Source organism: Anser brachyrhynchus, assembly GCF_964034855.1.
Source record: "Anser brachyrhynchus genome assembly, chromosome: 2".
NCBI classification, from domain to species: Eukaryota; Metazoa; Chordata; class Aves; order Anseriformes; family Anatidae; genus Anser; species Anser brachyrhynchus.
This window is the reverse complement of record NC_137695.1, coordinates 146,272,109-146,287,395: the sequence shown is the minus strand read 5'-3', so window position 1 is coordinate 146,287,395 and position 15,287 is coordinate 146,272,109. Positions and strand designations below refer to the sequence as shown.

Here is a 15,287-nt window from a genome sequence, read left to right as displayed (position 1 = left end):
GCATCTTCACTATCTGTGCCATACATAGTTTGCCTCTAAAATGACTTTGATCTAATACATAGTCTTTGATCTAAAGAAATTAACCATCTTCCGTTCTCTTGGTGAGATAAAGCTGAGACCATACAGCCAGCTTTAGTGGCAGGATACTTTATTAACTTGGTTCATGTTCCATTTTGCTCCCAGAAGGTCCATGTGTGTGTGCTGCTTTACTCTTGGTCTGTTCTGGGCCAGCCAAATATGTCGCTTCCGGAGAAGCCTCCAGTTCACTTGAGGGTCTGCTCCAGGTGGAGTATCCAAACCATGCTTAGTTTTCAGTCCCCTGATTCCAACGGTTAGCACTCTCAAATGTCTTTCTATACTTATGTCCTTGAACATGCCTACTTGGCATCAAAACTACCATGATGAATGGCTACAGTAGAGCTTTGTCATTACTTGAAGCACTCAGTACTGGGAAAAAAAAAATCACAAAATTAACACCTGTATTTCAAGACCAGAGGGGTATTATCTAATACCTTAGAGTTCCAGCACTTAACAGTGTGGGTATGAACCAGAGCACACCAACTGAACACGGAACCAGGGCTCAGCATACAGACGTAGACAGCTGTCAGAACCAGCAGTAGCCAACAGCAATTGTATCAAAACAAACAAAAAATTAAATCCACCCGTATATATATATATGCATATGAGTGGATTTATAAATAAATATGTGATACCTAGGGTAGGATTTCTGATTTAAAAGTTCTTCCTCTCTCACCAGCTATGATGTTTGGAGAAGGACTATACCACCACAACATTGCACAGGGTTAATGCTTCTATAGAGCTCATGACTCAGAGTGTACATTTCCTTGTTTCTTCTACACCAAGAAGCTTCTTCTACAGCTTTTGAGCTGATAAGTACTGTTTGTTTAGCTCAGGGAGCAAATGCTTTCACTTTTTGCATTTTTTAGTCTCTTTCTGCCTTCTGATTCATAATGACTGATCAGTCTTCTATAGTATCTTCTTCTGGCTGATGTCAAAACGCAACATAACAAATACATTTGACTACGTGATAACACCATGGGTTGGTCCCAGGATGTGTAACTCTATCTATTTAATTAAATAGCAATCAATCTGAACATGTTCAATATATTTTCTCATCGTTGTAGCATTTGTAAGAGTCAATGTGTTACCCAGCTGGTTGTCATTCACTAGTTCAAAGTGGATGGGAGATCATAGAATATATACATAGCTGACAGTTTTAATACGGACCTCAGACAGAAAGGAAGATCTTTTCAGGAGAAATATCTGATTACTCTCTGATAGTAAGTGAAAGGTTATTAGCAATCATATTGCCATTTTTTTTTTCTGACTCCAAGTTGCCCAGATAAACAGGCTTGTGTACAGATTTCATCAGATGATAATTGGACATTCATAATCAGATGTCCTGAAGACTTTCAGAGTACCAAGTAAGTTACACACTCAAAACCTAGAATATGGACTGGCTTAATTTCTACTGTCCTTCTGAACAGAAAAGCTTATATGTGAAAATCAGTCCTGAAACCCCTTTCTATGAAAGAAAGAGCATGATGGTTTTTATTACATTTCACATGAACCAGAAAGGAAAATTAAACAGGCATGAACAGGTTCTTAAATAGAGCAGGTAATGAAATGAAGAAAAAGTAGTCACTCTTCTAAGCTCTATTGCTTAGTTTAACCCTGTATGAGCATACAGTGCTCATACAGTTTGCTCACTTAGTTTAACTTAATTATCCAGTATAGCTTATCAGCCCATGAATGTTTCCAGTTTTCTGCTTGGGGATCTAAAACCATGCTCAAATTAAATTCCCACTGAAGTCCATAGTAATTTTGTCAAAACAAAAACTGCAGAACTTGGCAAGACAATCGGAAACGTATCGTGGAATTTTTTTCACTTTTTTTAAGGTAAAGGGATGTTTTTAAAATGGATTTTAGGTATCTGTTTTGCAGATTAAGTCTATATGTATTTTGGAAATGGCCTTCATCGAGAAACAGCTGCTTTCAATACAAATAAAGGGCCCTGATAGGACCTCATCTGGAATACCTTTACAGTTTCAATTATCGCACTGCACAAAAGATAAACTGAAACTGGACATGGTGCAGAAAAAGCTTTTTTCAGTCTTCTTCTGATCCTCCCTGTAATTTACAGGATGATGATACTATAACAGCTTTGCTTTGTTTTACCTAGTAAAGGATGAAAATAAAACACTTATAAATAGATCAAAGGTATAATACCAGTCTTGGTAAAGGTTTGTTTAAGCTAAAGGACAAGTACAAAACAATCAGAATAAACCAACCACGAATAAACTGAGAATGAAAATTAGAATATGGATTCTGATCAAAAGAGTAGTAAGGTTTTCATTCATCTGTCCAAGGAGAGTGGTAGGACACAGCCAGGGCCCCTGCTGTCCCCTGGCAAAACCCACAGGCAACACCACTGGAGTAATAAACTTTTTCCATACTATTTAACCTATGTACTCTTAAAACAGTATGGCTGAGATTACTGTTTGGCTCCCTTTAAATATTGCAAATCTCAATGCTTTCTTTGGCTATTCATAGAATAGTTGTGTTTAAACCAGGACATCATCAATACAAACAGCACCCAAAACTTTGTTTACCTGAGGACTATGCTGACAAGTCCAGAAACCCCAAAACTGCCTTCTCACTTAACTGAAATAAGCTGTGCTTACCTTTGCGTAGATGTGGAACTAGTCTACAAGTCCAGTGGTGATACCTGTGTTGATCGCAAATGGAAAGAATGTCGTATTGAATTATCCCTAAATACCCAAAATACATTGGGGTGTATGACAAATGATTTATCTCCAAAATCTTCAAATCTCACCAAAATCTCTGGGTTTGCTGTGTTTAAATCCAAATAACTTTATTCCAAACTGTAACAATTTGAAGATGTGGTGCAATTTTTTTTAAATCTTTTGTTTTGCCAAACATGTTTGTTTTGCATATATATAAAAAATTCATTGTAGCTTGCTTAGTTTGCTTTTATTACTTTCACTTCCCAACTTGGCTCAGATAAATTTATCATCTTTCAGGTCTGAAAAACTACTATAAAACAGTCTGTCTCTGGTATAATCACTACATAAAGTATATTTTTATATTTAATATAAGGAAATTATGTGTTGAAAGGTAAAGCAACATATAATTAATAGCAAACCTGGCTAATGATAGCTAAAATACATCAAAGCATCCTGCAGCCCATTGGCTAGTACACATGCTTTCGGCAAACTACTAACTTCCAAGCAAATTATCTTTTTTTCTAGCTAGGGATCTTTTTAAGTTTTATAGTGGGAGACACTGATTGAAGCTTTGATTTGTTAATAAAATGATAGATACATGTCATCAAATTATGCCGTTGAAAAATAATCTTCGTAAAGTATTTTACTTTATGGCTGCTGAACATGTGGTTCTCCTGTATGTGTTCAAATACAACCATTACTCTGGTAGTCGTGTTTGGTGTCATATATTTGGAACTTAGGTCAAGGGCAAATGTAACAAATTATATCCCTTCCTAGGAGTTATGTTGGCTGTTGATTTCATAGGTGTTGTTTCCATCAATTTTATTCATCCACCAATAGCAAAATTAAGTTTTAGTTGTTTTGTCTGTAATTTTTACAGATCTGTGGATGTTTATGGCCAAATGACATTGCAATGACTATCCTAATTTCATACATAATGCATAACAGTGGCATACTCCAGTGAAAAGAATTGCTGGGGTCTGTTACCTAAGTAAATCCTATCAAGTGAAGTTATATGGAGCTGAATTACAGCTTATCCAGCCTAAAATAGATTGGAATCTTCAAAGAAATCACAGGGAGTTGACCAGTACAAAAAGTTTGCTCATCTTCCTATTTTTAAAGCCTTCACTGGTGAGTCGATTTTGTAGAAGAATTGAATCTGCATGAGAAAACTATATCCATAAAATAGTTACTGGCAAAGCTATACATAGGCTTTGAGAAGGACCTTGCATGGGTCTTCATTTGTTTATAAAGTTCTCTCTTGATTCCTGTCTGTGTTGTGGTTAATTACCAAGTGAGTCATTAGGAGGAAGCTGCCATGTTTTTGTCCTATTATCGAGTATTTTGAAGGTGGCTTTGCATTCCCCTCTAACTCAATGGGTTTTTCCCAAATATTGATTGTTTATCTCATGAGGATTGAATGACATCATACTTCCTTGCCCTTGAGGGCTGGGCCTAAACTGAGCACAGCAGAATTACAGGGTTTTGAGAAGCCCTCTGTTCAAAGTGTCCTCACAGCTGTGAGTCAACTTTCCTTCATTGATGCTGTATTTTCATAGCATTGTTCAGCTCTAATGATGAGAAGCCAGTTGCACAATTAAGATAGATGCAGTCTTATTTCCCTGCTTACTAATCTCAAGAAGCTGTTGTGCTTTATGTTTCATCTAACAAGCAGTGTAAGGTGGAGCTTTGAGAAGATGAGAACATGTTCAGACCCATTTTCTTATGGAATTTTTTCAGACAGCTCTGAAATCATATATGGCCATCATCCATCATTAATAGCTAGTTTAGCTGTTATAGCAACTCGGTTCTTCATCAGCTGAGTAGCATTTTTGGTTATGTGCTTGTACTGAAGTACAGACAAAAAGAGAGGAAAGTAGAGAAAAAATGAGAAAGGTAATTTGTTTGATTAAAAAATCTAGTTTTAAAATGCAGAAAATTCATAATCTCATAATTCATATATTTGACATTGATTCCTTTCACTCAGAAAATACTTTCATCTCCCTGATTATAGAACTATTTCTCTGTACATCCCTTGTTCATAGCTATCATTACTCATTACTATATACTCTTTTTTACACCTGCTCAATCAGAATCACTTAATTTTGCATTTCTGATCAGCTACCTCCTACTGCCCTGGAAGTGTAGTAGTAGAAGATTTTTCTGAGGTTATGGCATCATGTCATAAGAACTCTTTTTTTTTTTTTTTCTCTAATTCAGAAGAAGTGTCATTAGAAAAAAATTACTTGCAGTCAGACTCTACTCTAAGCATACTTTATTCATTTGGAAAGTATTGCCATAACTGAACTCTTTGCAGAACTTCTGAAAATGTTCCTATCACCTCTGAAAAATCTTGGTGCCTTTGAAAAGTAAAGCAATCAATTTTGTCATTTGTACAGGTTTAAACCTGGAGTTATAGACAGACATTGATTGTAGCTTACTGTCACACTCCAAACTGGAAACAGGGGTGCTTTAGGAGTTGATTCATGAACAAATCAAACAGCCTGGCCCTACAGGCAGCAATATCCATCAGAGACATATGTGGGGAGCTTCATCTTTTTTGAAACTAATCAGTGTGCCATGCCTAAAATAGTGCAGATTCTTGATTTGTACAGTGATGAAAATAAGAATTGATGATGAATTTCATCTTTCATTGTGGATAAAAGGGTCAATACAGTCCTTTGAACTTCCATGTGTGGGACATGTCAGAGGCAGAGCAAACAGAAGATGCAGGACAAGACACACGGGGAATTGGCATTTTCCCAGAGGCTGTGAAGAGAACTGTAACTTACCTGGTAGGCAGTAGTGGTAAAGATGAAGAAGGAACAGCCATGGCTTCCTATTAGAAGGCATGTGGGAAATTGGTCCCATCCCAAAGCAACTCATAATGACTTTTATAAGATAATTTAGTTTTATCCTTCCCCTAAATAAAAGGGACAGACGGTGTGTAGTGTCTACCACAAGTGGTTTCTCTCCCTCTTTCTCTCTCTCTTTTTTTTTCTTTTTTACTTTTTTTAGAAGACTGCTTTTTTCAAGCTAGCTGAAAAATGGATGTCTCTGTTCATGCAATATTTCAGAGCACCAACATCTGTTTTCTTTCTAAATCAGCACAAATGCAAAATTATGCTGACATTTTCCACATACAGGAATTTCTGCAAAAGAAACTACTTTTCTGGAAATAGAAAGGATTAAAAAATAAAAAATCGAAGGGAGAAAATAGGCAGATAACCAGGTGACCAGGCCAAGGAACTAGCTGCCCAAAGAGCACGCCAGGCCATAACAAGAGCCTGCTTTCTGTCAAAATATTTCACAAAACTACTATGTCTCACTAACTGTTTCAATCCCAATAAATTAACATTTTCTGACAGAAAACTGGACCACTGGAAAATTTTCTCCATCAATTGAGCGTACACAAATGTATGTGTATGTATGTGTAGTTGGTACATATATCTGCAAAAAGGTGTTGGTTACTCACGTCCACTCCTACTGGATCCAGCTCTGCCGTGTTCCTGCGGGCTGGTGGAACATGTGCGTTCGGGACTGGATAAGTCCACTGGTGGTGGTGGTATGAAATAAACAATAGGTACCTCAAATAAGTATGTGGAACTGGATAGATATTTTTAGGGCCAGTATTTTCATAAACACGATGTGCAGACACTTCTCTGTCCACCCTCCTCCTGTTGAATCCATGTCTTTTCCACAAAGATTAAAAAAAAATAATAATAATCACTTTGAGAAATGGAATACTTCAGCATAACCCCACTGTAGCTGCTGCCAGGTGGAAGTTTATAGTTGCATCTAAATTAGAGTTGTATCCTGTGAGCTTTGTGAGTTCTTCAGATTTAGAAAGAAGTCAATAAAGCAACTGCAAACTACATAAGGAGGTTCAACGGACTTCCACAATAACCAAAGTGAAAAAACAAACAAACAAAAAAAAAAACTTCACTTGTCAAAACAAGATTTTTGTGTTTTTTTTGTTGTTCTTGTTATGACAGTTACTGTGGTCATTAAAGTGACTTACACATTACTGCACAGAAGCAGTGCCAGCTACCCAGTCATGGTAAGGATTGGATTTATCCACTTGCCTCCAAAGTCTGTGGGATCCTTTCCCTGAGTTTATACATGAGCTAGACCTGACTTTTTATAAATCACAGCCTCCAACTATTCTTGTGCTGAGGGACTGAATTATTCACACGAAAGGTACCACATTGGGATTACAAATGCATGCCTACTACCCACTGTGCCACAAGCTGGAGAGCATGATTATTAAGTATTAAAGACGGAGATTTTTATGGAGAAGAATGAATCACAGAAGCAATATATTCTTTTCTTTCTCACTAAATAAAAGAGGAAAGGCAGTGGCAATTAAAATCAAACCATCATTCCTTCTAAACAATAACACCCATAGGTGCTAACTTAGTCAAAAATATCTTTCTCTAAGTCAGTGTGATAATATTGCAGTGGCAGGAACCACAAGTGTGATACTTTATTATAAAAGTCATCTTTTAAAGACTACCAAAACTTTGGAAAATGGGACCATTTTCTGCTTTTTATTTATGTATATTTGTGGTTTCTCCCACTTACTACTACTCTCATTATATTCTCCCTTTCCTGAAGAAAAATTAGTTTCCCTGTATGTGGATATTTACTAGAAGTAAGATGTTTCCTCTTTATCTGATAACCCTTAAAAATAGCGTAAAAAACCCTCATGGTTTGCTCAAGGTTTGCAGACACATTCTTATCATATCAGAGCAAGTGGAAATCCAGACAAGGATTTGAAATTACAGATGCTGATATACATGGTGCTATAAAAGTAAGATGAAAATACCAATCGGAAATTGTAAGACTTCCTTACAGACAAAAGCATGCTGAGGTTGTATAGCTGTTTAATGGATTAAAGATGTGCTACTAATGAATGCAGATCACCTAACCTACATATTGCACAATATTCATTTGATTTAGGCTTTATGACAATTATCTAACTTTTTAAGCAGCCCCAGATCCAACTTCATTTCCTGCAAACTGTCTTGCAGAGAGAATGTTTTTTCTTTCTTCCATCAAACATTTACCTACCTTCAGAACTTCTAAATAGATACACACCACAACCTACTTTTTAGAGCCTGTGGTGTACAATGATTCAGCCTTGCATCAGTAACTGGTTTTCCACAGCAATGTATAGGCTGTTGCTATCCTCTTGTTGAGGAGAGCAATGACTTCTATGTTGCTGTTTCATTTTCTAAACATCATTTCTAAAACAGGCACACAAAGGTGGAAGGGTTTAAATGTAGTCTCTTTGCATACACGAATGTACTCTCTACAACATTTTAATGCCATTTTACAGGAAATGTAGTATATACGTATTACAGAATGGTACTATAAAAAAAGACTTGTTCGTATGATCCAGGGGTCCCAGCAAAGTCATTTGACTGACTACCCTGTATGCAAAGCATATGACTCAGCGAGAGACCGCCTTCCCAAATTCCTTTCCCATTAAGAATGGGGTGTGGCAAGGGAAATCATGTGTGATTGCTTTGGTAAAAACGTGTGAGCCATATGAGTTTGGGATGGCTGTATTTTTTGGGTGGCAAAGCAAATGAGTAAGTTATGTTGGTCATCCTGAATATGTATCAGCACAGCCTTTGTACCACATCACACAGTCACTTTTGTATTGATCCAAATTCAGCAAGAAACGATTTTATTTTATTTTATTAAGGAATAAACAGATTTAAAATTATTTGTTAGCACAGGTTTTCATATATATATACACACACACACATACACAACATGTTTATGGGGAAAAGTTTATTTTGAACTTAATAAACGTTTTAGACAAAACAATGTATATTTTAATAAGATACAGTATTAATGACATTTTAAGAATAGTCATGTGTACCACATCCCTTCCATAGTTCCCCTGTTAATTTGCCAAACCCGTAATAACGAAAATACCATTTTTATTAATGATGATATTGTAAGAAAGAAGAAATCAAAACTTGATTCTGAAAGAAGAAATCCAAACTTGTTTCTAATGTCTGGGATTAGTTCACATAAACTACCAATTAAAAGGGATTTTTTTTTTAAATTCTTTAGTGAAATATATGATGTAGGAGGTTCTAAGAAAAAGGAAAATATGTAGCTGATAATACCGTTGTTGATCCTGTTACAAATTAGGGGCTGCTGTTAGGAAGAGTACTCTGAGACAGACAACTCTGTTCTTCAGACACAATGGAGTTGTTCACAGCAAGCACCAAGGTCTTTCACAGAGGAGGAGCAGGGCTCACTATTAAGTGATCCGGGCAACGGAGCATGTATTCACAAGCCAGGAGAAGCACCTTCTTCATTCTAAAAGCTTAATGCACTTTTATCACCCTATCTTTGTAAGCATTTATCTCAAGAGGTAGAAAACATTTTGGGAAAGGAAGGATAATTTTTTGTTGAGAACATCTGACCAGTAGTCAGTGTGCTCCTGGAGGTGATTCAGGAATAGAAGGGAAGTAGCAGAACCTGATTCATACTTTGTAAGGTGGCAGGTTTTGAACTTTTAAAATACCTGTACTTATCTACTAAATTGTCTTACTGATGATCTACTTGAAAGAAGTATTCTAGTTTTATTCTTGATTGCAATCCTTGTCACTTCTTCGGCAGACTTTTTTCCCTACCTTGAGCTCAGTTTTTTACATACAGAGTTTACAGTGGGAATTCAACATGTGGAGTAGCTGCAAAATGGGAACCAAGATTAAAAAGAAAGAATTAACCATACATAGCACTCTCTTGTTTTGGAAAACCTTTCAGCTTAAAGAAGTAAAGAATGTGCTTTTATTTTCATATTTTACTTTGATTGGTCTTCCAATAAAGCTTAAGGGGAAGAGGACAGACTCCCTCATACTCTGATGGTCAAAGGCTAAAGGCACACAGTTTACATGGAAGTTGTGCATATGGGAGGACTAATAGCCCTTTGGAGCTTTGGGCTGTAAACGGCTACATAAAGCCCACGGTAAACAGCTCCTGCATGGTCAGACAGCAAGAGATGCCAGTTTCTTAGAAAGGGCATTTTCCAGGACCCATTGCCTACCTTCAGGAGTGTTCCTGAGATGCAGCAAACACCAGGCTTTGGTCTAGGCAAGTATAAAACATCCATCATTGGCTTTAAAATCTTCTAGACATTTTAGCAAAACAAACAAATAAACAACAGCAACAACAAAAACACAAAGAAACCCCACCTGCTCTTTTTCCAACTCGCTAGAAGAAAATAACGAACCTCTTTCTAGTAAAGTCTCTCTATTCTGTAGGAGTGGTCCATAATAATAGGTATTTTATAAGCTCATGTAACTGTAGTTTGATTGTAAGAAGTAGCTCTGTTAAAATGTTAAATGGAATTCTCATTAGCAAATCTATAGATTGTATAATGAATGATCTCAACATTTTTTGTATTACCAAAGAGTAATTTTTAATTTTTCTCTCTTCTTCTAGTTGTGCGGAACTGATAGTAGAAAGAGAAACTGAATTCTGTTCCATCTTCAATATCTTCAGCAGAACTTCTGTTAACACGCCGTCTGCTACATGTGCATAAGTTTACAAAAGAAGACAAATTTGCCCATTGAGAACTTCTGTTGCTCTAATGATAGGTGCAGTACCACACACAATTCCTGTAAAATACTCTTCAAGTCTTACATGACAGAAGTATCCAGATTGCAGTCCTCTCCTTTGCAGGCCTTGTAAGCTTTTCTGTACACATGTATGTTGCTCCTCAGGAAGAGACCATTCTTGGAATTTTACGTGTGATATTTCTGAATTTTTTTCATGCTTAAAGAAAAAACACTTTATGAGAAATATATATATACTATCAAGAACTAAGCTGGGTAAATGGTGTGTCGCCCATTATTTCTTGTCAAAATGAAAAGGAATTCATCCAGTAGTTGTCAATAGCCCAATATTCAGTACACAGGCATGGCCTAGAGGATGCAAATTCAGATATTTTCTCTGCTGATCTTAACACTGCATGAACAAAAACCATTCACAGGGTTTTTACACGTGTCAGTTGAGTGCTTGAGCTGCCAGATTTTTTATAGTAGGTGTTTGGCAGTTTCTCATGTTGCACAAAGCAAAACAATTTAAAAAATTCATCAGGCTTGAAGAGAACGTGTGACCTGTTGACTGGGCTGCGCACCAGGCACAGGGGGAGCTGAGGCTTCAATTCCCTGTGCAGTTCAGTATCACAGTTTGGAACATTTTAAACAGGAAAAGACTTAGGAAAAAAATTCCTTACGTTGGAAACCAGCATGGGGTTAAGATGTAGGGAACAAGAGAGGAGGAGCTGAGCAGATGTCCCTTGCACAAGGTGTCCAACAGAAACCAAGGAACAGGGACCTCTGGGGACAGTTTGTAAACAGGAGTTGCCAGCCAGTCTCCAAGGGTCATTCTTCTCTGTGGCAGCAGCGGGCTGTGCTCGGACACAGTTTTATTACCAGGTGTGGCCATGTTAACCGTTATGGTCCCTGCTGACTGGCTGTAAAGTTTTTTTCCAAGCAGCCCTAATTCCAGCTACAGTCTGATGTTGGCCTATGAGAAAACTTGATAGGAGATGCTACTTTTGCAGCACTAGAGCTGTTTCTCCACTGCCTCTGATCACGACTTGCTTTAAACCATTTCAGTGTGGCCTAATTGATTACTACGAAGCAGGAGGACATGACACCCATAAGACTAGCCAGATCCTGTTTCACAAATAGAGATTACATATCTACAGGATAATAGGGCAGCTTAATTAACCTTTTTGAAACTGCTGCAAATCAGCTGTCTGACCACTTTACCTCTGCAGGCAGCTAAACTGCAAATCTGCTATTTTGTGATTATATTTGCAAATACTCCTAATGGGCAACATTTAGTTTCAACATACAGGAATACAGACAGGGAGAGCAAACAGCGATCCTTCTCTAATGGCTAGCCCATCATCCATCTTCAGCTCCCCCTTGTCATTTGAGTGTTTCCGTTGCTGACACTGCTGGACTTGGAAAATTTCAGTGTCCACTTACCCAAAAGAAAGCTGATTAATATTTCCTGAGGATATTATCATCATTTGCCATCTAAATGTCAAATAACAAGGACAATATAGTCCTTTAATGTTTCTTAATGAAATCTTAAATTGTGAATGGAAATGGAGTCTGATTCCTCCTGCTTCAGAGATACACCTGTGTTCATCATTTGGTTGGTCCTCACGGCAATTCTAAATTGTATTTCCCTCCATTTTAGTCAAATCTCCTTCCATTATCTTTCCAACACATAAAAAATATAAATTATGTGTATTGTGTTACTATATACTATACTATACTATACTATGCTATACTATACTATAATATAAATTATAGATAAAAAAATTGTATCTTCAGGTTGCCCAGTAGCTACCATGAGACTTCACAATACCTTCAGTTGTTAGGAAGATGGCTTCAGTAATTATAAATTATTTATCTTTTTAATATTGTTAGAGATATTCTTAACATTTTGAGTATAAACCTATTTTGCTGTAAAGCAGAAAGCTAAAGGTATTCACTGAGAAATATTTGTGCCTTTGAAATATTTGCCTGTGATGTGTTTCAAACTGGGAGCACTGTCAAAAAAGACCTGTTCCTGCAAATGATTCCCTTTTCACCAGTCTGTGTCACTGAAAATAGAACTTACCTGAAGTTTCCCCTTCAGTGTTTACTCTCTCTAACATCTTATTGCATTGATTGAAGTGGGACCAGCCCATTATCCCTGTTATGGTCTTGTCTCTGGATATTTTGTCTAAATGTTTCTTTAAAGGATTTATAATTCCAGTGTCACTCTCTGGCAGTTTACTGCTCTTGCTACAACTTTCCAGTAGTCATGCAAAAATTTAATATATTAACAGAGAGAACAGCTTCATCACATGCCAGATTTGGCTCTAGATGAGTGATAATACCAATTTCTGTACCCCTCTGCCAAACTGCATACTCCTGCTTTCCCTACACCCTTTCCTGGCAGTCATAATTGCCTTTTCATGCCATTGGAAAAATCTCCCTTTCTTTTCAGTTTTTATAAGAAATGAAAGTATGTTACATCAGTTTAGCAAACAGATTTTTTTTTTTTGTAAAGCAATAAAGAAAAGTAAGTATATTTGGCAATCAATTAAGACAGCTAGAAGAAACGTATCAATTTCAGCCCTTTCATCTGGCTCTTGAGAAAAAGGATATGTCCAGATGACAGGCATGCTTAAGCTATCCTTTCTTCCTGATACAGAAACATAAGGTTTATAATATGTACTGGGCAAAAAAAAATCTAGTCACAGTCCCAGACTAATGTGTGCAGTGAATCAGGTCTATCCTTCCAGAAGCTTTAATTTGTATGTCGGTTTTCTGGAAACTTTCCTAAGTCAGCTAAGAAAATGTTCCAGATTCTGCTTGTGTGAATGCACATACAGTAAATGCCTCTTGGATCATAAAATCACTCCTATAAGCCAAATATACTCCTGTAAGAAGCCTCACCCCTGATTCTGATCTCACACCACTGTTACACCAACCCAGCTGAGGGATCAGAAACAAGAACAAGAAATTAGAAATTCCTTGTCTTTTGACAGTAAGTAGCTTTTTAAAAATGAATTCCACAAGTCTCAATGGAAATTATCCTGATGGACAAGTTATTTATTGGCAAAACTGCATTATTCTATGGCCCTGATCCAGTGGAGAACTTAAGCATGTGCTTACTTTTTAGCATGAGAGTATTCTCATTGATTTCAGTACAGATTCACATATTTAAAGCTAAGCTGTGTTTAAGTGCTTTGCTGGATTGTGGCCTGTTTCTTTTGTCAATAACAGGAACTCAATGGAGATTATAGCTGCTATGGAGAAATGATATAAGTTTAAACAACTGAAAAAGATCAGACTACGTTGGACTGTTGAGTCCTATCAACCATGTATATATTTTAGAGCACAGTACACTGACTCTTCTTCATAGAATTTGCAAGCACAATTTTCTTGTTTCCTGAAATGTATTTACTTCTTTGTCATATATATCCTGACTGCTCACTTAATTCATACACACATCCAAACTTAACACGTAGGACCACTGCCACCACGGAAGAGCTGTTCCAGGGCTTCTCTTGTTACCAATGAGTACTGAAAGATTCAGAACCACAGCTTTTATTTCATTACCTTTATATAATAAAGAGAAGCCTTTCTAGCTCCTCATTTACCTCTGCCACACAGGAGTATGCCAGGTCTCCAATATGCTTTTCAAGTAAAAGAATATTTCTTGAGGAGATTTTTCTGTGTGAGATTCACAGGACAGAGATTTAACAGATGACAGCTCCTCAGCTGTCTTTCCCTTTGTGACTGAGTGCTCTAAGTGCTTATGTGAGATTTGCAGCCTGAGATTTGCAGCTAGTTGCTGTGCTGTTGGGTGACTGTGTTTCTATGGTCATCCTGTTATCTCCTTTGAAAAAGGGCCTGGAGATGGACTGGTGAGTACTGCCAGGTTACCATTATTACATTCTTTACTATAATGTGCTTTAAGATTATTAGAAAAGGCGACACCAATTCACTTAGACTTTCTACTTCATCTTCCCTACATTACCTCCCAGGGACGTTAGGATTTGAAGCTTTACAGTTATATAAATGTCTATAAAGTTGTATAAATTACCAGGTACTATTATCTGCCATAACTAAGTTGCTGAAAAGACACATTCCTTTAATGATCATAGTCATGAAACACGAGATCATTGGATCCATACACCAAGAAACACTTTATAGGTAAGCTAAGAAAATGCAGGTATAATTGCTGGTGGCTACCAGTAAATTCTGAAGTAATATTACACCCTGTATACCAGATGCAGGATATATGAGCCCATGCAAAGTACTTCTGTGGCATTTCTGTTCTGTTTCTTCTACTGCCAGACTATCTAGGCATAGCGATATATTTTATCAGAAAAGCATTCCCTATAGTCACTGAACGCTGTCATACTTCAAAATATAGCAAGCGTTGAAATTATCTGCAATGGAGAGACAGCTAGAGATATCTCATGTGTCTACAGAAAAAACCTTTGTGTCAGGCTTTTGAGGTATACAAGAATGGGTGTATTTGAAAAATCAGGGCACTGGATAGGCTGCCCAAACTTCTGACTGTTGAACATCACGGAGCCAATTTTTTTTTTCTCTGTGTCATCAACTCAGGTGATGAGTTTTCAGGTCTAAGCATCCATTTGATAGGATTGCACAGGTATACCTGAGCTGTTGTGTCTCTCCAAGTGCTGTGTTCACTTGTATGTTGCTGTGTTCATTTTTATGTTTCTGTGCTTGATGTGAGCACATCACATTGCCTTGTTCTGCTGCATTAAAATAAGCATAAATGTTTGGGGTTTACATGGCAAGATTTTGATATTGGGGGGATATAGTGGTGGCTCCCACGAGAAGAAACTAGGAGATGCCCCCATGTCTGACACAGCTTCTTCCAGCCAGCTCCAAAACAGATCCACTTCTGGCCAGAACTAAGTCCATTGGTGTTGCTGATGGT

General features: G+C 37.2%; 1 long non-coding RNA gene across 1 annotated transcript; it reads right to left on the bottom strand.

Moving 5' to 3' along the window:
• Positions 1 to 10,166: 10,166 nt before the first annotated feature.
• On the bottom strand, positions 10,167 to 12,063 carry LOC308188716. Its single transcript, XR_013945714.1, has 2 exons — positions 10,440 to 12,063; positions 10,167 to 10,324 (listed from the first exon to the last, which is right to left on the bottom strand). It is a non-coding gene; the product is annotated as an uncharacterized lncRNA (long non-coding RNA).
• Positions 12,064 to 15,287: the final 3,224 nt, after the last annotated feature.